The 21,070-nt window shown below is 43.8% G+C and overlaps 1 pseudogene; it reads right to left on the reverse strand.

Annotated features, from left to right (window-relative positions):
• Window positions 1–13,846: 13,846 nt before the first annotated feature.
• Window positions 13,847–20,534, reverse strand: LOC117876572 (annotated as a pseudogene).
• Between the last annotated feature and the right edge of the window lie 536 nt (window positions 20,535–21,070).

The following is a 21,070-nucleotide window of genomic DNA, read 5'->3' on the forward strand; positions in this document are numbered from 1 at the left end:
GTAGATATTGACCAAGGTGAAGGTAAGATCAAGATTATCTAAACAAGCAATCAATTTTTCTTTCCACTAAAATCAAACTGTTCAGTTTTCACCAATGTCAGTAGGATTCTGACCAGACTGATGTGTCAAGGTGCTTGGATGGAGTGGGGGCAGGGGGAAGTCGTTAGAGTTTGATGAGGCCCACTCACCCTAAAAATCACTGCTTCACCCCTGAGTGGCTGAATGGTCATTTTAATAGAACTCAGGTTTTTCTGATTTTCACCCAAATCAAGTGAATAGTATCCGTTCATGCCTAGACCATTCCCTGAAATTTTGTAATTAATTGGATGTGGTTTTCAGAGCTTATTGCATTACAGAACAACAAAGTTTATTGAGTCATGTCTAGGGCCACTCTTTGCTCAGTCAACTGTTTAACAATGTATTATTTTACTATGGTACTATGGGAGCCAAGTATCTGAACACCTCACAATTTTTAAGTTGCTTATTCTCACAACACCCCCAGGAGGTAGGGAAGTTATATCAACTTCCTTTTAGAAGATAGGGCCTGAAGCACAGAGACTTAGGGCTTGTCTCCACAGTGGGGTAATAAGCACATACAGGAGTGTGATTTTTAAAGAGCACTAAGGTGTTACCCATTAGTTGGTCCATGTAGCAGCTGATTGTGTGCAATAACAGTTCCCTAGGCTAGGTCTATACTACCCGCCTGAATCGGCGGGTAGAAATCGACCTCTCGGGGATTGATTTATCGTGTCCTGTTGGGACGCGACAATCGATCCCCAAATCGGTGCTCTTACACCACCAGCGGAGGTGGTAGTAAGTGCCGCCGACAGAAAGCCGCAGAAGTCGATTTTGCCGCCGTCCTCACAACGGGGTAAGTCGGCTGCGATACGTCGAATTCAGCTACGCTATTCACGTAGCTGAATTTGCGTATCTTAAATTGACTCCCCGCTGTAGTGTAGATGTACCCCTAGTGTACTTTCGCATATTGATTTGTTTAAGATCACACAGTGTATCTGTGATAGAGCACAAAACCAAACCCAACTTTTCTGGGTCACCAGCAAGTGGTCTAGCTACTGGGCCATCCTTCCGCATTGACATAGCTTCAAGATCTGCCCCTCTAATTTTTGTAGGAGAGTTAATAAAAGTAACCTATGAGTTCAAACATCTCATGCATGGATCCAGTATTCAGTAAAATCAGTGGAAAGACTCCCATTGATTTCAATGGGCTTTGGAGAAGGAAATCAAGTTCTCTATGACAATGTTTGGAGGGTAGTTTAGACTATATGAACAAGAAATAGAGGCCAAATCATCCACACACACCCCAAGATTGATGGGTGAAGCATCCCACCCTTCCCTTATAGAAGAAGGTGTTAAGCTGTCTTTGCTGCATTGTTTCCCCTTTCTCTGCATACTTCAAGGGCTGGAATTCACGTAAGGGGAGGGGATAAGGAGTGGGTAGGCCTACGTAGATAGAGTGAGGGATACAGATCATCCCCTCTTGGCTCAGCAGAGATTAGGTAGAAAGATTTATACAGGCTGGGGCTATGCTACCTGTTCTGCTGCCCCCATGCATTATAAAGAGGCCCCATTGAGGGATGCCCAGGGTCAGCCCTGGCCAGGGAGTGCATGTTTCCATGTGCACTTAATGTGAAATACAAGAGTGCTTGGATTTGGGGTGCACTTATTAGCATTTTTACATAATGTAATTTCTCACCTTGACAACTGACCCTAGTACAGAATTCCAGAGAGAGGGCCAGAGCCCCAGCTGGTGTCAATCAGCTTTGCTACATGGAAGTCAATGGGGCAGAGCAATAGAGTTCCATAGAAAACAATGGGCCTGACTTCCAGCTGGTATAAATTGGCATTCCATTGACATCAAACTAGCTCCTTTGATTTACACCAGCTTTGGTTCTGGCCCATACTTTTTTGGCCTTGTGTTCCAAAATATTTTAAAATCTTCCAAGCCATAGGAAATATTCAACATATCCTTGAGGAAGAGCACCCCTCTGTTGTTATGGATTTATTTATTTATTTATTGCCTTCCCCACTCTATAGCTAGCAGTAGGCCTGCCTCCATCTAACAAACAAGTTAGTATAAAGAAATGACCATTGAGCCATTCATACTGCATGCACCAGTTCAATGTACTGAATCTGACCATTTGTGCATGCAAAAGAAAATCAGATAATTGCATGTACACATTGGTACTGATCTATGCAATCACTGCATCTGCACATAGGCTTGGATAGCTCATCATTACATGGGGCTTTGAAAAATGTCATTGTTAAATGAATATTTCCTAATTTAAAATAATTAATGTCCATCAGGAAGTGAACTGAGACCACCAATGCCTTTCATACAGACAAGTGAACAGACATTTGGGGAGGGTGAAGTCAGACATCTTACTCAAATCACTGTAGTTTTGGAAATAGCGTGTGGTTGGAGCAGGAAAACTGATGAAACGAAGATTCTGTTTTCAAGAACACACCTTCTTATTAGTAACAGCAGGGGATTGAAACACAGGAAATAGAGGAGAGAAGGCGTTTTTTTTAAAGTGGGATTCTTTCAGAATGCCATGAGGGATCAGTGCTTCTTTCAAAATAATTGTTATGATCAGTGATGTACATGCTCGTTTCATTTCTGTTGCCATGCTCTAACAGCCTGCTTCTTATTACTTAATGCCTTTTGTTCAGGCCAGCATCCAGGGTATCCTAGACATCAAAGAGCAAAATCCAGACCTTTCTTTGAGAAAGTGATCCCATCAGAGACACTTCCATCCTGATAAAGCTAATGCATCAATGAACAAGTTAAAGGGACAGCATCAAATTGATATGTAATCCAATAACAAACAAGTTCAATAAAGACCTAGACCCTGCCCCTGTGTTCCCAGCCATATGGGGAAGGGGGTATGATCATTTTTGTCTTTTTTTTTTATGTTTTTCTCACCCCGCTTGCTGTGTGAAGAGACCCACACAGAAACATTGAGAGAAACTGACTAAGACCTTGTTTTCATTGGAAAGATTTAACAGTTATAAAGATATAGATATAACCCACCCCACCCCCAGAGTGGACACTCCTAGTCCTTGTCTACATGCAAAAACTTGTGATGCTTTCACTATCCCAGTATAAAGTAGTACAATCCCCAGCATGGATTCAGTTATACCAGTACAAGAGTGGCTATATCACTATAGCTTATGCAGGTAGGAGAATAGGCTATACCCTTATACACACATTTCTACTAGTATAACTGGTTCCACACGAGCTGTTATACTAATATAACTATTTCAGTTTTCTTTAAAAAAAGAAACTTCATAGCCAAATGCATAGATGAATAGATTTTCAGGCCAGAAGGGACCACTGAATCATAAAGTCTGAATGCCTGTATAACGTAGACCTTTAAATTTCAGCCAGTTACCCCTTTATTGTGCCCAATAACTTGTGTTTAACTAAAAGCATATCTTCCAGAAAGGCATCTGGTCTTGATCTGAAGACATCAAGACATGCAGAGTTCACTGCTTCCCTTGGTTCAGTGGTAAATCACCCTCTGTTTAAAAAAAAAATTGCATTTTATTTCTAATTTGCATTTGTCTGGCTTTTATTTCCAGACATTGGTTCTTGTCATGCCCGTCTCTGGTAGAGTAAAGAATCTTTTAGTACTTAGTATTTGCTACCTGTGAAAGTACTTACACACTGATCACTGCACCTCTTGATCACTGTGACCCCTAAATCTTTTTTATAGTCACTGCTTTCCAGGAGACAGTCCCTCATTCTGTAGGTCAACATTCCTTGTTCCTAGATGTATGACCTTGCAGTAGTTATACAGTTAGAAAAACTGTTTAGACCAGGCCTTCTTCTGACATAAGTGTGGCTTATTTGATTTAACTGAATCCCCTTCCCAAGTGATATAAGCAAAGACCAAAAAAGGCATGCTTATACCAGAATGAACATTTCTGCATTTGGGGTAATACTGGTATAACTATAACTATATCAATTTCAATCATTTAAGGATATACCTACATGGGAAAGTTTTGGGTAAGTCTTAATGCAGAAATTTTGGTCATGTCATAACTCAAATTTATTGATGTTCATGAACACTAGAATCCTGAATCTAGATGTTCTATAAACATTTGTTTCTGGTTGTGCTGCAGCCCAGGGTGAACCAAGTCCAGGAATAAATATTTGAAGAGTGTCTAGGTCAGCATTTACAATCATGTTACACAGCTCAAATTAACTGGAAATCAGTTAAATTTACAGCATTGCCAAAAATTCTCATCTAGACAAAGCCTACCTGGCCATGCGGCCATGCTGTAAATTGGGAAACATTGAAACTGACAATATACAAAAGTGCAGTCAGATGCAGAGTAACTAAACTGGGGAAATTCTCCCTCCCCCCCCCAAAAAAAATATATTAAATTACAGTGATGTTAGGTGCCACTTGTAACAGTAGGTAGAACATTTTCAGATGTAAGTGTGAAGTTTACACAGCCTGTAGTGTAGATGTAGCCTAAGTGTGATTCTCCTGCTTATGTATACATTCTCACACTAGCTCTAGCATGAGTCTAAATAGTACAGCTGTGGTTGGACAGACAACAGCAGCACAGACACAACTGGGCTGTTCAGAGTACATACAACCTCCCCTGAAACCGGTGGGTACTTGGCATGGCTCAGCTGTGCCTTCACAGCTGCTACCCAGGCTACCACAACTAGACTGCTCTTTATACTTGCTAGCTTAATGAGAGCTGCTTGCGTACATGCACTTGAACAGGGGAAATTATACCCCTATCTTGTAGTACAGATGTAGCCTTAGGGTGTCCTTCAGATTTGAGGCAAAGGAATCAGTACTTTTTGTGGTGTGTTTATGGAGCTAGGTGCTGTACAGGGTCTTGATCCAGGACCAGGGCTCCTAGGCACTATGGAAACCACCACCACCAAGATTTTGGGCCCAGTTCATTCTTGCCCTGCACAATGGTTGCCCTTCACACCCACTTCGCACTGACGTAAGTGACTCTGGAAGATGCTGGCCAAGGAAGAATCAGGCTCAGAGCCCACAACCTTATGGCTGACCAGCACCCAGTAGGAAATGAACTGGCATCCCAATCACACAAATAAATACTGTCCCCGTTGGCTGTTTGGGCAAAGAGGCTAAGAAACAAAATGGCCAAAGATACCGAACTTCTGTCTGATCTACAGATGGGGTGTTTTCAGGTAAAAAATAAGGCCTATTTTTGTTGATTGCCTTGAAGCTAGCCATTCTGCACACTGAGGACTTCATTGTCCATGCCTATAAATCTAGTCCCTTTTCCTCAGAACTAAACTCAGTTAATTATACCAAAGCAGTTAGTAGAATACAAAGTGTTTTATCTCCTTGTCTGTCTCATCCACCTGTTGTGTCTTCCTTTTAGGGTATGTGTACACTGCAATCAAAGTTAAGCCTGCTGCACATGTAGACATATCTGAGCTAGCTAGCTTGAAAAAACAATACACACCAAGGGTTTCGGGCAGGGCTGCAAAGCTCATGCTGCTGCTGCTCTGCTGTGTTAGAGAGTGTAAAAGCTACCTCAGGCACATCTACATGTGCTGCAATCACATCTAATTTCAGTGTACACACCCCCTTAGACTATAAATCCTCTGGGGCAGGGACTATAGATTTCTGCAGCACTTGGGGCTCTAGCGTGACTGTCCTCTGTCTAACACAATTAGAGCTGGACAAATTTTTTCAGCCAAAACTTTTTGGCCAAAAAAAAAAAAAAGCAGATTCAGTGACACCAAAACATTTCACAAATTGGTGTTGGTGTTACTGAATTGTTTCAGCCAAAAAAGTTTTTAAAAATCTGAAAAAAACAGAATGTTTCAACATTTTCTAAAGTGAAATGTTTTGATTTTTCAGTTAAAGATGACATTTTGAAATTTCCTTCAGTTACATTAAACATAAAAGCATTCAAAAATGCTCAAAGTAAAAAAAAAACCATTCAGTTTGAATGTTTCATTTGACACAACATGAATTCTTTTCAAACTTTCACTTTGCCAAAAAATTCAGGAGTTGGTTTGACCCAAAGCTATATTTTTTTTAAAAATTCTTTTGAATTGCCAGCAATCTAAAAAAAAATATTTGCATGGTCCTAGTCACAATTTAACAATAAATAGCAGAATTTCCTGTCCACATGATTTCAGCAAGAGATAGGTTGGGGCAGGCAGACAGACTAGATTAAAATTTTAAAGAATATTTCCTTTGTTGTGCTTTCTACAGTTGTAGAAGAAAAAGCCAAACAAGCTATAAAACTTACCCGGCCTGTGTCTGCAGATTCCAGCAGTCTCCTGAGTGTTATTTGGTTTTTATCTCCCCAGCTTCTACCTGCTCCTGTGATAAAGTCTTTAAAGAATAAAACTCGTAAAGCATGGGATGCTTTACACAGGGCTTCCTGTACTGTGGCATCAGAAAATCATTTCAGTAAAGGTCCCCTGATTTGTAAATCCCACAAAACCTGTCCTCAGTCATCCCATGCAAACTGTAATCTGTCACTCTCCTTTATCAATGTGGTACCTAAGTGCTTTGTACCAAGATGAAGATGATGAACTGATTTACTGGACTAGACAGAAGACAACCCATGAATGCAAAGTGGTTTTCTTATCCAGGTATCTCAGAAAGCAGCAGAAGCCAGGTCTGACTTTCTGGGAAGAAAGTGATCTAAGTACACGTGTCTCCATCTTGCACCCTGTAAAAATCTGTCTGGATCCTTGGGGAGGAAAAAATGTGTCTGTGTCCTGATTGCAAAGTTATAGCAGAAATCTTTAAAGTAAGTTAGGTGCTGGTAGTAAATCACTGACTTTGATAATGAGTTCCCAGAAGCATTTCAATATTTCCCCATCGGAAATAGCCGAAGGAGCAGCTGAAGTTTATATTGGACAAGTGTTTCTGGCAAATGTTTAATTAGTCCCTTTAGCTCTTTTCAGAGTCTCTCATTAAGTAGGACTGATAGATGTTAAGGCCAGCAGAAACCATTAGATCACCTAATCTGACCTCCTTAGAACTATAGGGTTTGGAGACCAGTGCTAATAAGGTCCATTTATTATCTACTTCACTTATACTCTTATTTTTAACGTCAGGTATTCAAGTGAAAACAGGTGACAGAAATTACAAGAAAAGCCAAAACAAGAATAGCCCATCTCTAATGGATGAGACAGGGGGCAGGCCATCACAGAAGCATTCTCACATGTCCCTTAACGAATGTAATAATAATGCATAGCTCTTATAGAGTGTGTCTCATCTGTAGGTCAAAGCACTTTACATTTTACAGGTGAGGAAACTAAGGCAGAGTGTTGCTCAGGGTTGCCCAGCAGGCCAGTGGCAGAATCAGCACAGAACCCAGGTCTCCGTCCTAAGTCCCAGTCCAGTGCACTAGTCTCTCAACCACACCCCCTGCCAATAAAAATATTGCCACATATTTTTTGACATATGCATTTGATCCAAACACAGCTGTTCAAGTCCTTTACAATGATAGACTCAAGGAGCTCCATCTATTTGGCTTAACAAAGAAGGTTAAGGGGTGACTTGATCACAGTCTGTAGGTACCTACATGGGGAACAAATATTCAATAATGGTCTCTTCAATCTAGCAGAGAAAGAATGATCCAAAGGCGGAAAGTTGAAACTAGACAAATTCAGACTGGAAATAAGGTGTGGTTTTTTTACAATGAGTGTAACAAACCACTGGAACAATTTACCAAGGGTCCTGGTGGAATCTCCACTGCTGGCAATTTTAAAATCAAGATTGGATGTTTTTCTGAAAGATATGTTCTAGGAATGGTTTTGGGGAAGTTCTCTGGCCTGTGTGATCCAGGTCAGACTAGATGGTCACAGTGGTTCCTTCTAGCCTTGGAATCTATGAATTATAGAGATGGTAGATTTGCTAAAAAAGCCCTCTTCAATCTAGAGGAGAAAGGCAAAATAAGAGCCAATAACTGGAAGCTGAAGCTGGACAAATTCACACTGGAAGGTACAATTTTTTAACAGAGACAGTACCACTGAACAAGCTAGCAAGCACAGTGGTGGATTTACCATATCTTGATGTCTTCAGATCAAGAGTGGATGCCTCTCTGGAAGATATGATTTAGTTAAACACAAGTTATTGGGCTCAGTTCGGGGGTAATGAGTGAAATTTAATGACCTATGATATATAGGAGGTCAAATTAATAGGCAGCAGATTTAAAAAACAAACAAAAGGAAGTACTTCTTGACGCAATGTAGTCAAGTATCAGGGGGTAGCCGTGTTAGTCTGTATCTACAAAAACAACAAAGAGTCTGGTGGCACCTTAAAGACTAACAGATTTATTTGGGCATAAGCTTTCGTGAGTAAAAACCTCACTACTTTCACTCTATGCATCCGAAGAAGTGAGGTTTTTACTCACGAAAGCTTATGCCCAAATAAATCTGTTAGTCTTTAAGGTGCCACCAGACTCTTTGTTGTTTTTGACGCAATGTAGTCAACCTGTGAAACCTGTTGCCAGGGGATGTTATGAAGGTCAAAAGTATAACTGGGTTCAAAACAGAATTAGTTAAGTTCATGCAGGATTGGTCCAATCAGTGACTATTAGCCAAGATGGTCAAGGAAGCAACCCCATGCTTTGGGCATCTAAGCCTCTGACTTCCAAAACCGGGGACTGAACAGGGGATCGATCACTCAATTGCCCTTTTCTGTTCAGTCCCTCTGAAGCTTCTTGCACTGGCCACTGTCAGAGGACAGGATACTGGGCTAGATGAACCATGGGTGTGACCCAGTATGGCTGTTCTTAAATTAGATGATATAATGGTCCCTTCTGGCCTTGAAATCTATGCAAATAGTGTTTGTGTAAAAGAACTAGAGGAAAGCTGAGCCCATGCTAATGTTTTGCAATTCCTCTCAGAGACATACTAATGCCTATTTTGCAGGGAGATCTTGGACCTGGTCCAGTTTGGGGGACTCTACCAGACATGTTCTTCATGTTATGCACAGCTGACTTGCAATTGCTTGAATGATGTCAACTGCTAGAACCAGAAAGAGTAATTCAGAAAACATAGCAAACAGAAGACATCCTTAATGAAAAACTATGATTTCATGATTCTTTTAAGGTCAGGCTGATTTCTCCACTGTGGGGAGAGGAAAATCAGGCCCACAGGGTTTCTATCCCTTTCCCAAAGAGGAAAAGGAAGCCAGCATGTGCTTATTCCTTGAATGGATAGCATGTTACTGCCAGCTGCTCTGTACCTCTGGCCCCATGCTACCGCCAGTTAGTTTTGCAGGCAGAGGAATCTCTGGTGCCCCCTGCTGCTGACTTCACATATCACAGGCAGCCAATTAATGTTCATCTCTCTCTCTTGGGCATACAGCTTGGCATACAAGCTTAATACGTTTTAGAGTGGCAGCAGTGTTAGTCTGTATCCACAAAAAGAACAGGAGTACTTGTGGCACCTTAGACACTAACAATTTTATTTGAGCATAAGCTTTCCCACAAAAGCTTATGCTCAAATAAATGTGTTAGTCTCTAAGCTTAATATGCAGATCTTGGTCTCTTTGACAGACCAGGGAGTAATGGTCTCAAATTGCAGTGGGGGAGCTTTAGGTTGGATATGAGGAAAAACTTTCACTAGGAGAATGGTGAAGCACTGGAATGGGTTACCTAGGGAGGTGGTGGTATCTCTCTCCTTAGAGGTTTTTAAGGTCAGGCTTGACAAAGCCCTGGCTGGGATGATTTAGTTGGGGATTGGTCCTGCTTTGAGCAGGGGGTTGGACTAGATGACCTCCTGAGGTCCCTTCCAACTCTGATATTCTATGTTGTTACATAAGCAACAAAATGTTAGGTTTAGGTGAGGGCTAAGGGTTGAAGTTGGAGGTTAGGGCTAGAGCATCAGAAAGTTTCCTCTGCCTCCAGCATGAAATGGGAATTCTGTGGCCCTCGTTTTAGTGGAAATCAGGCTGCTGAAGCCTTTCCCCCCAACCCCCATCCATCCTGCACCCCATTAGCTGGGCCCCTCACCCTCATTCTAGCCAGTCTCTCCAACTAGGCCTCTTGCCCCCCACTGGGCAATGACTTGGAAGAAAACAAAAATCACTGATAAAGTTTATAGACAACAATTAATAACTTCAGTAAAGTTAAGATCAGCATCCTACCACTGTGAGAGAAAGTCTAGGTAGGCTCATTTTAATAATGAGGAAACTAGTCAAAAAGGACCTAACAACAAAAGTAAGGAAATTAAAATCCTTAGAGCACCCATGGCAATGACTCAAGCAGCCATAACAGATTCCCAGAAGTTACTTATCCCCCAAATCACAAAACCAGAAGTGGGAAGGGAAAAAAAGAAACCACACACCTCCATGTGGCTGAATGGCAAAGCTCAAGAAATTAGCTGAGCCAAATAGGTATCCTTCAGAAAATGGAATTCTAATCCCCAGGAATCCAAGAGCACATTCACAACAGCGCATAAAGTGTAAAATGGAATTAGGAGGGCCAAGAGGGAACTTGAAAACAAAGTAGTCAAGGACCTAAAAGCCACCAACTGTATATTCTTTCATGCTGTTAGAAAGACTGTCAGAGAATCAGTGATATATGCAGTGTAGCCATGTCACTCTCAGGATATTAGAGGGAATATCTTTCATTGGACCAACTTCTGTTGGTGAGAGAGATGCTTTTGAGCTTGAAGAAGAGCTCTGTGGGGCTCACAAGTTCTCTTGCTCACTGTAATGGTGTGGAACCCACCTCTTGTGAGCACCCCCTTCTGGTCAGGTGTGTCTGCACTTCTCTCAGTTATAGTGACTCCTTCTGGCAGTTTCTCATGACTCAGCCCTCCATCCAAGTCACTGTGTGTACAGAACACAATTCAAACAGACCCCTTCCAGGGTATTAAACCAACAAAGTCTTTAAGCACTCCTGGCCCTAGTAAGGGGCTGTACCCACAGTGCTTCCTCCCTGGAGACTCTTTTCCACTCTGGTCTGTTCTCACTCCAGCTTGGCCTCCTAACAGTTCAGATCTCCTTCTGGGGGTTTATGACTGTGCAGTTGTAGGACACTTCCCCTGCGGCCAGCCAGGAGCACCGTCTGCATTCCTGTGGCTCCAACACAGAACTAACACTGTGCAGCAGGGCAGCTTCTTTTATGCTACCCTGCAACCCTCTGATTGGCTAGCCCCTTGAAGCCTCCCCATGATTGGGTGCTTTTCTGCAGCCACTCTAGGCTGCTTGGAGGACTTAGCTCCCCTACTCCTTTTCTGTGACAGATATTATAGGACTCTGAGGCCTCCAGCAGGGACCCCTTCACTGTCTATATCCTGAACTTGGGTATTGCTGATTTTGGTTTCCTCCTCTCCACAGCTGCTTTTCACATCATCAGTGTGGTTCAATATTTACATGTTTTAATGTAGCTCATTTTTACTTATGGATATCATTTAACATGTAGGCTCTGTTCCCATACAACACAAACCTGTATCTCCTGAGGACCATCAGCTCCAAGAGGTGTGTGTCCATCCTCTATCCTTTTTAGATACAACAAATCCTGCATTTTGTCAGGGGGTTAGATTAGATGACCCTTGCAGTTCCTTCTAGCCCCGTGGTTCTATGATTCCATGATTCTACCTCATCTACTGCAGACGCCGCCACCCAAAGCAATTGTCTGCCATTGTATGAGCCCTGTTGTGTGCACAGTGCAGACCCCACCAGGCCCCACTGAACAGGCCCCACGAGACCCCACTCAAAACACTGCACAGACCTCACCAGGCCCCTCAGACACTGCACAGGATTGCAGTGGGGGGCTGAGGGCAATTTGGACTCTTAATCTGATAAGAGGCCATATATCTAGGAACTGGTGACTCAGTACATTGTATTATTGCTGGGGATACAGGCCTGTGTGACTCCCTGGGGCCTCTGAATGGACTCATATGCTAAATAAGGTTTTGTCCCTGCCTAGATCCAGGGTTGTGGAAGGGAACCAGGACATTGGACCTAGTGGGAGGCAACAGGCCTCTCTGATACATGACTTGGGATTAGAGATCCATCTAACATACGGTGACCAGATGAGAGGAAGAAAATATCGGGACACGGGGTGGAGGGTGGGGGTCCGCCGCCGGAGCCAAAAAAAAAAAAAAGCCGAGTGCTGCTGGCGGAGCAAAAGAAAAAAAACAAAAACAAATATCGAGACAAATTTTTATCGGGACGTCTGGTCACCCTAATCTAACAAAACTCAGGGTGTCCCTGCCACAAAGGAATCAATAAAGAACCTGGCCTGAGTTGTAGGCAATAAGATCTACGGTTTGGTGATCTTGGGCAGAGGTTGATATTCTACGATATCCAAGGTAACCCAACTCAGCCTGTTATATAAAATTGTCTGTGAAACCAGCAAATGTTGGAGACAAATAGCCTGGCACAAACTGGATTGTTAAATTAAAGGGCACCTGGTAAATCACAGGTTGGCATGGAAATGAGGTGATGGGTTCTAGAAATGGGAATGTTTATACACGATATCTCCAAGATGTGTTTTGACTGGTTAATGCTAATGGAATATAATTGCCACCCCCTCATAGACTTCATTTACCGGGGAGGAGGGTATGTAAATGGCTGCAGTGGGGGTGGGCAGAAAAGAGTGAGCTTTGCCATCATGGTTGCCACCCCCACTGTCTCCTGAGACCCCCCAGGACCCACCTTGACACCACAAGGCCTTTGTCATCCTGAGCCCGAAAGGCATCCTGACTACACCAAGCCAGAGAGCAGGAACCAGATGCTATTGCCCCCTCCATTGGCTTCTGCTAAATCCTGGACAACACCGGGGACCTGAGTCTGGGGTTCCTGCTATCACCTGTTTCCTTTGGTGTTATTTTTCTTTCCCACCTTATACCTTCTCTGTCCTATCCCTTTCCTTGTGCCTTTTTAACCAGATTCTGGCTGAATTGCCAAGGCAACTCCACCTTTTGCAAAAGTGCTGTGAGCTGGTGACCAGAAAGGCAGCTACACTGGTATAAGTAAGCCATTTCTCTTAGTGACGAATCAGACTGTGGGGTGGGAGCTGTGTTTCTCCAGTAGGGAGGCTGCAAATGAACATAAGCACCGGAGACAATAGATTCATTTATATCTTTTCTGTTCTCTCCCATTTTGTGTGGCTGTGCCTTGTTTTGTACGAAAGGAAACAGGATTGAACTTCAACAACAAAACAAGCAAAGTTCTGGAGCAGCTATACTAACTTTTTCTCTCTTCTCTGAAAAGGAGGAAGGATACCACCTTTAACATTATCACCAAAAAACACCTGTCAAACCTGGGTTTCCCCTATAAAAGACTATGTAGATAAAGGTAAAGGGAATATGAGGTCATGATACAATGAAAGGCTGAGTAAATACTTTCCATTTTAAATGCTTTAACAGTTTTCCCCCTTCTTTTTCTGTGCCTTTAATAAAAGGCTAAAAAAATTGTTAATGGTGGTAGTTACTATGGGCATCGTCAGCGATAACTTGATAAGAAACAGCAGACCACACTGAGCCGTTTGACGAACAGCGAACAAGAGTTTCAATAACATATCCTTGTTGGGCCCAAGGAGACCCCCTAACAAAACAGTGGAGTTTACTCATCCTTCACATTTAATACAGTCCAAGGAAGGAGGTCAGATTCAGCCAGTTGACATGGTTAGAGGGCTAGCTGTACCTTGACCCCTTTTCAGTCTCATCCTGTCCTGTCACTCCTCACAGCTTGCAACCCCTCCATTTTCCCTCTCAGACACCGCCCATAATCTATAGCTCCTCTCTTTACCAACCATGTTTCCTCAACTCATCCAACTAGGTTTGGCACCTGCAAGAGACTTCCTTTCAGGAGCTGTGACCCATTTGTAAATCAGAGATTCAGAACAGCTTCTTCAACACAAAGTATTTATCCTTAGGTACACAACAACCAGGGAGAAGAGGGTTAAAGGGCCTTCACACCTATGTGTTATCTAAAGCTTAGCATTGCCCTCAAGGTTTAGGCAAGCCAAATACATCCCAAGGAACACCCCACTGCTGGGGACTGGGTAGCCATCTGCTTCCTTGCAGTCATTGCCTTCCCCTTGAACTCAGGGCCTCAGGCCTTTTATCTACCCAAGAGTGCTTTGTTTGATGTTACTCACCTGAAGTCTTTAATCACCTTCCCCTCTCCCCTGTCCCAAGCCAGGGATGATGGTCCCAGCATGGTCAGAGACAACATTTCAAAGACATTGACACCTATATTGTCTGTTAAGTATCAGTGACTGGGTTATCTGAAGCCCTTATCTGCCTTTCCATGGATGGACATGGGGCCGGGGCGGGGAGGGAGCTCCATCAGGAGATAATCCTTAGAACCTATGTAACAAACAGAATAATGAAAATCAGATATGCAGAGGTACACAAAATAGTCATAAATATATATACAGGTCACTCCTGCATTCTTCACATCAATACAAGAAGGGCTGTGTGCCTTATTTTTGTGTTTTATTTGTGTCATTGGAATGTCAGTTAATGATACTGCCAAGAATGACCTTGAGCAGATCACTGCAGACTACGTGGCTGAGGGAACTGGGATTATTTAGTCTGCAGAAGAGAAGAGTGAGGGGGGATTTTATAGCTGCTTTCAACTACCTGAAAGGGAGTTCCAAAGAGGATGGATCTAGACTGTTCTCAGTGGTACCAGATGACAGAACAAGGAGTAATGGTCTCAAGTTGCAGTGGGGGAGGTTTAGGTTGGATATTAGGAAAAACTTTTTCACTAGGAGGATGGTGAAGCATTGGAATGGGTTAGCTAGGGAGGTGGTGGAATCTCCTTCCTTAGAAGTTTTTAAGGTCAGGCTTGACAAAGCCCTGGCTGGGATGATTTAGTTGAGGATTGGTCCTGCTTTGAGAAGTGGGTTGGACTAGATGACCTCCTGAGGTCTCTTTTAACCCTGATTACACATAGGGTGACCAGATGTCCAGATTTTATAGGGACAGTTCTGATATTTGGGTTTTGTATTATATAGGTGCCTATTACCCCTCACCTTCTGTCATGATTTTTCACACTTGCTGTCTGGTCACCCCAATTACATGTAAATGTGCAAAAATATGCATATGGGCTTCTCACCAGCACTGATGTTATCAAACATCAGGCAGTGTCAGAACTCTGTTCCCCTCCTCTGATCTGCTGAACATAAAGGAAACAGCTTGCCAAAGATTAATTCTCAGGGATAGATAATCGTAGCAAGCTGCTCTTATCTGAGAAAGAGTCTCATTGGAGGAGAAGGTATCTGTACTTGCGTCTGTCTTTGTAGTGCTTGTGTGTGTAGAGGCCTGTAGGGGCAGTGTGCTGGGAGGGCAGCAGAGCCCTGATTAGGGGGCGGAGCTTGGCTGATTAGGGGTCCTATAAAAGCGGCCACGCAGCGGCACAGGAGCCGGCAAACAGGGCTGCTAACAGGGGAGTTTGAGTGGGAGTTTACAGGGGGAGGCGGAAGGGGAGGCAGGAGGGCACGGTGTCCTGTGTGCTGTGTTTCCCCAGGTGCAGTGGGCAGAGACTATAGCAGCCATGAGCCAGGCAGTGGGGGACACAATGCAGATGATTGCATGTGGCAGCTGCGGTATGTACATGGTACTAGCGGGGGTGCCTGAACAGAGGTATGTCTGTATGAAGTGCCGCCTAATAGAGCTGCTGGAAGAAAAGATCCGAGGGTTGGAGATGCAGGTAGATACCCTGGTAGAGTTTAGAAGGGGGTTTGAGCAGCTAATGGAGCAAAGGCAAGGAGTGGCTGAAGGGGAATGCTCAGGGGTACAGGTGGAAGCAGGGGCTAAGGTCTGTGAGGGGGGAATGTCAGGGGGAGAACAAGAGCAGTGGAAGCATGTGACCGTAAGAAGCAGGCCAAGGAAAAGGAGGGCCAGCGAAGGGGAAATAGAACTCAGGAACAGGTTCGGCTGTTTGGATAATGAGGAGGGGGGGCAGCAGGTGGTAACTGAAGATGAGAGGGTGAGGAAGAAGAGAAGAGCAGCTAGTCCAATAGAGAGAGGGGAGGAGTTGATGGAGACAGCACCAATTCTGGGCCCCGGGAGGATTCAGGATAGCACAAGGGGGACTATAAGGGAAAATAGGAACAGACAGGGGTTGTGACTACAGGGAATAGGGGATAGATTAGTAGATCGCACTGTCACCAGGCAAAGGCAGGTTTATGTGATTGGGGACTCCTTACTGAGGAGGTTAGACAGGCCTGTGACCAGGGCAGACCCAGAAAACAGAAGGGTGTGCTGTCTACCGGGCAATAAGATACAGGATGTGGACCTGCGGTTGAAAAGGATCCTAAAAGGAGCAGGTAAGAACCCCTTGATCATCCTTCAGGTAGGAATGAATGACACGGCTAGGTTCTTGCTAGAGAGAATCAAGAGAGATTATGCCAGGCTGGGGAAGATGCTTAAGGAAATCGAGGCTCAGATTATCTTCAGTGGGATTCTGCCTGTTCCTAGAGAAGGGCAGCAAAGAGCTGACAGAATTGTGATGATAAATAGTTGGCTAAGGGAGTGGTGCTATAAGGAGGGCTTTGGGATGTATGGCCACTGGGAGGCTTTCGGGGACAGACAACTGTTCTCACGGGATGGACTTCACCTGAGTAGGGAAGGAAATAGACTTCTGGGAGGGAGGCTGGCTCATCTCATCAAAAGAGCTTTAAACTAGGAATTTGGGGGAGACGGTTGGGAGATGTCCAGTTAATCTCCACGCCAGATTCCAACATTGAAAAGTAGGATGATTAGATAAGAATAGATATAGCTAGGGGGAAGGGATTGGACATAAGAAGGAGGGGGGGGATGGACAGTACGGGGTCCGTACCAAATTGCATAACTAATGGGAGAGAGGCTAAACAGCATACATTAAGATGTTTATACACCAATGCGAGAAGCCTAGGTAACAAAATGGAGGAATTGGAGTTCCTGGTCCAAGAAATGAAACCAGATATTGTAGGAATAACCGAAACATGGTGGAACGGTAGTCATGACTGGAGTACAGGTATGTAAGGGTACGTGCTGTTTAGGAACGACCGGAACAAAGGTAAAGGTGGAAAAGTAGCATTGTATGTCAATAATGAGGTAAACTGTAAAGAAATAATAACTGATGGAATGGATAAGACGGAGTCTGTCTGGGCAATACTCACACTGGGTAAAAGAACTACTAGAGCCTCCCCTGGGATAGTGCTTGGAGTGTGCTATAGACCACCGGGATCTAGCCTGGATACGGACAGAGAACTATTTAATGTTTTTAGGGAAGTAAATACTAATAGGAACTGTGTAATCATGGGAGACTTTAACTTCTCGGATATAGATTGGGGAACAAATGCTAGTAACAATAATAGGGCTCAGATGTTCCTAGACGTGCTAGCTGATGAATTCCTTCATCAAGTAGTAGCTGAACCGATGAGGGGGGATGCCATTTTAGATTTGGTTTTGGTGAGTAGTGAGGACCTCGTTGAGGAAATGGTTGTAGGGGACAACCTTGGCTCGAGTGATCATGAGCTAATTCGGTTTAAACTAATTGGAAGGATTAACAGAATTAAATCGGAGACTAGGGGTTTACGATTTCAAAAAGGCTAACTTTAATAAATTAAGGCGCCTAGTTAGGGAAGTGGATTGGACTAACATATTTATGGATCTAAAGGCGGATGGCGCCTGGGATTATTTCAAGTTAAAGTTGCAGGAGCTGTCGGAGGCCTGTATCCCAAGAAAGGGAAAACGGTTAGTAGGCAGGAGATTTAGACCGAGCTGGATGAGCGAGTGTCTCAAAGGGGTGATTAAGAAAAAACAGAAAGCGTACAAAGAGTGGAAGAGGGGAGGGATCAGCAAGGAAACCTACCTTATTGAGGTCAAAGCATGTAGAGATGGAGTGAGAAAGGCTAAAAGCCGTGTAGAGTTGGACCTTGCAAGGGGAATTAAAACCAATAGTAAGAGGTTTTATAGCCATATAAATAGGAAGAAAACAAAGAAAGAAGAAGTGGGACCGCTGAAGACTGTAGATGGAGTGGAGATTAAGGATAATCTAGGCATGGCACAATATCTAAACGAATATTTTGCATCGGTCTTTAATGAGGCTAATGAAGGGTTTAGGAATAGAGGCAGCGTGACAGAGGGGAATAAAGGAGGGTAAATTGACATTACCGTATCCAAGGTAGAAGCCAAACTTGAACAGCTTAACGGGACTAAATCGGGTGGACTGGATGATCTTCATCCGAGAATATTGAAGGAACTGGCACGAGAAATTGCAAACCCGTTAGCGATAATTTTTAATGAATCTGTAAACTCAGGGGTGGTACCGTTGGACTGGAGAATAGCTAATGTAGTTCCTATTTTCAAGAAAGGGAAAAAAAGTGACCCGGGTAACTACAGGCCTGTTAGTTTAACATCTGTAGTATGCAAGGTCTTGGAAAAAATTTTGAAGGAGAAAGTAGTTAAGGACCTTGAGGTCAATGGCAATTGGGACAAATTACAACACGGTTTTACGAAAGGCAGATTGTGCCAAACCAACCTGATCTCCTTCTTTGAGAAAGTAACAGACCTTTTAGATAAAGGAAATGCGGTGGATCTAATATACCTCGATTTCAGTAAAGCATTTGATATGGTACCGCACGAGGAATTATTGGTTAAATTGGAAAAGATGGGGATCGATATGAAAATCCAGAGGTGGATAAAGAACTGGTTAAAGAGGAGACTGCAGCGGGTCATACTGAAAGGTGTACTGTCAGGTTGGAGGGAGGTCACCAGTGGAGTTCTTCAAGGTTCGGTTTTGGGTCCGATTTTATTTAATCTATTTATTACTGACCTCGGAACCAAATGTAGGAGTGGGCTGATAAAGTTTGCGGATGACACAAAGTTGGGAGGTATTGCCAATTTGGAGAAGGATCGGGATATCCTGCAGGGAGACTTGGATGACCTTGTAAATTGGAGTAATAGTAATAGGATGAAATTTAATAGTGAAAAGTGTAAGGTGATGCATTTAGGGATGACTAACAAGAATTTTAGTTATAAACTGGGGACTCATCGGTTGGAAGTAACAGAGGAGGAGAAGGACCTCGGAGTTCTGGTTGACTGCAGGATGACTATGAGTCGGCAATGTGACGTGGCCGTGAAAAAAGCTAATGCGGTCTTGGGAAGCATTAGGCGAGGTATATATAGTAGGGATAGGGAGGTGCTGCTTCCGTTATACAAGGCACTGGTGAGACCTTATTTGGAGTACTGTGTGCAGTTCTGGTCTCCCATGTTTAAAAAGGATGAACTCAAACTGGAACGGGTACAGAGAAGGGCCACTAGGATAATCCGAGGAATGGAAAACCTGTCGTATGAAAGGAGACTTGAGGAGCTCGGTTTGTTTACCTTAACCAAAAGAAGGCTGAGGGGGTTATGATTGCTCTCTTTAAATATATCAGAGGGATAAATACAAGGGAGGGAGAGGAATTATTTCAGCTCAGTACTAATGTGGACATGAGAACGAATGGATATAAACTGGCCGTGGGGAAGTTTAGGCTTGAAATTAGACGAAGGTTTCTAACCATCAGAGGGGTGAAATTTTGGAACAGCCTTCCGAGGGAAACAGTGGGGGCGAAAGACCTCTCTGGCTTTAAGATTAAGCTAGATACGTTTATGGAGGGAATGGTTTGATGGGATAACGTGATTTTAGTCAATTAGTCAATAACGTGCCATTGCTGGTAAATAGTATCAATGGTCAATGAGGGTCTGGCTGGAGAATCTTGCCTGCATGCTCGGGGTTCTACTGATCACCATAACAGCATAGAGCTTTCCTGGATGGCATTGCTGTGAGCTACATTGGACCTTGATGGACAGGATCACATTGGACAGAATCGTGATGGGAGTGAATATCAGGAAATTCAGAACATACATGGATATGACTGTCATTGGACACTTTTTAGTCCTATTAAGAACACAAAAATAATGCACTAGTTCAATTAGCAGGGAGGAGAGAACCCAGAGCAAGGAACACACAATGGCCGACAAATGCTTTGGTCTGTGACATCGGCACCAGATCGGGAAGAGGATGGAGAGAGACCTCTCAATGCTAATGGCTAATGGAGATACAGGCTGGTATTGTATGCGAACAGAAACAGCAGCAGAAAAGGCCTCCATTCTAAACTAAAACAAAACAAATTATTCATCATATCAATTGTGAGGGAAACAGCCAGGAAGAGGAGGAAACCAAAGTTGGCCATCCCAAGATTCAGGATGTAGACAGTGAAGAGGTTCCTCTTAATGTGGAAGCTGAGGAACCAGAGAACTATCCCATTCCCCACCAGCCCAAACAGGCAGATGAGCAGAATGACACCATTAATGGACATTTCAGTAAAATTGTCTCAGGACCATTCGTTCCCATTATTTGTATCAGAATAATTCAAGCTGGTCTCTGTGGGAGGCCAGAATGTTGTGCTTGGCTCAGTCATCATGAAACCTCCACTCTGCGACAGGTGGTGTCTCCCTCTGAAACCTGCATGTGCACACCTGTTAGCAGAGGGAATACAGAGGGGAATCAGTGACTCAGACATCTGCAGTGCTGTGCTTCACTGGCCATTCCAGCCCCTCTCCAGCCTCCTGGCCTGGAATCAGGGCCAGCTCCAGGGTTTTGGCCGCCCCAAGTAGCCAAAAAAAAAAAAATGCCGCGAATGCGATCTGCGGCGGCAATTTGGCAGGAGATCCTTCGCTCCAAGCGGGAGTGAGAGACCGTCCTCCGAATTGCCGCTGAATACCTGGATGTGCCGCCCCTCTCCGGAGCAGCCGCCCCAAGCACCTGCTTGCCAGCCTGGTGCCTGGAGCCGGCCCTGCCTGGAATAGCCAGATCCCGATGAGTGTGACTGGGAAATATCCATAGAGATTACAGCCCTGGGGGATCCTAGGGGCAGAAAGAGACAGGGAGAAAGCCTGGTGGGTGGGGAGCAGCCTGGACAGAGAGAGAGAGTTAAACACAGAGAGTTGGAGAGATTATTTGGGAAGAAGAAAAAGATATTGGGAGGAGCTGTAAGCCATTTATGGATTAAATAAATAGGATATCTCCATTTATTTATCTCCTAGAACTGGAAAGGACCTTGAAAGGTCATCGAGTCCAGC

This window comes from Trachemys scripta, chromosome 4 (assembly GCF_013100865.1).
Source record: "Trachemys scripta elegans isolate TJP31775 chromosome 4, CAS_Tse_1.0, whole genome shotgun sequence".
In the NCBI taxonomy this organism is placed as follows: Eukaryota; Metazoa; Chordata; order Testudines; family Emydidae; genus Trachemys; species Trachemys scripta.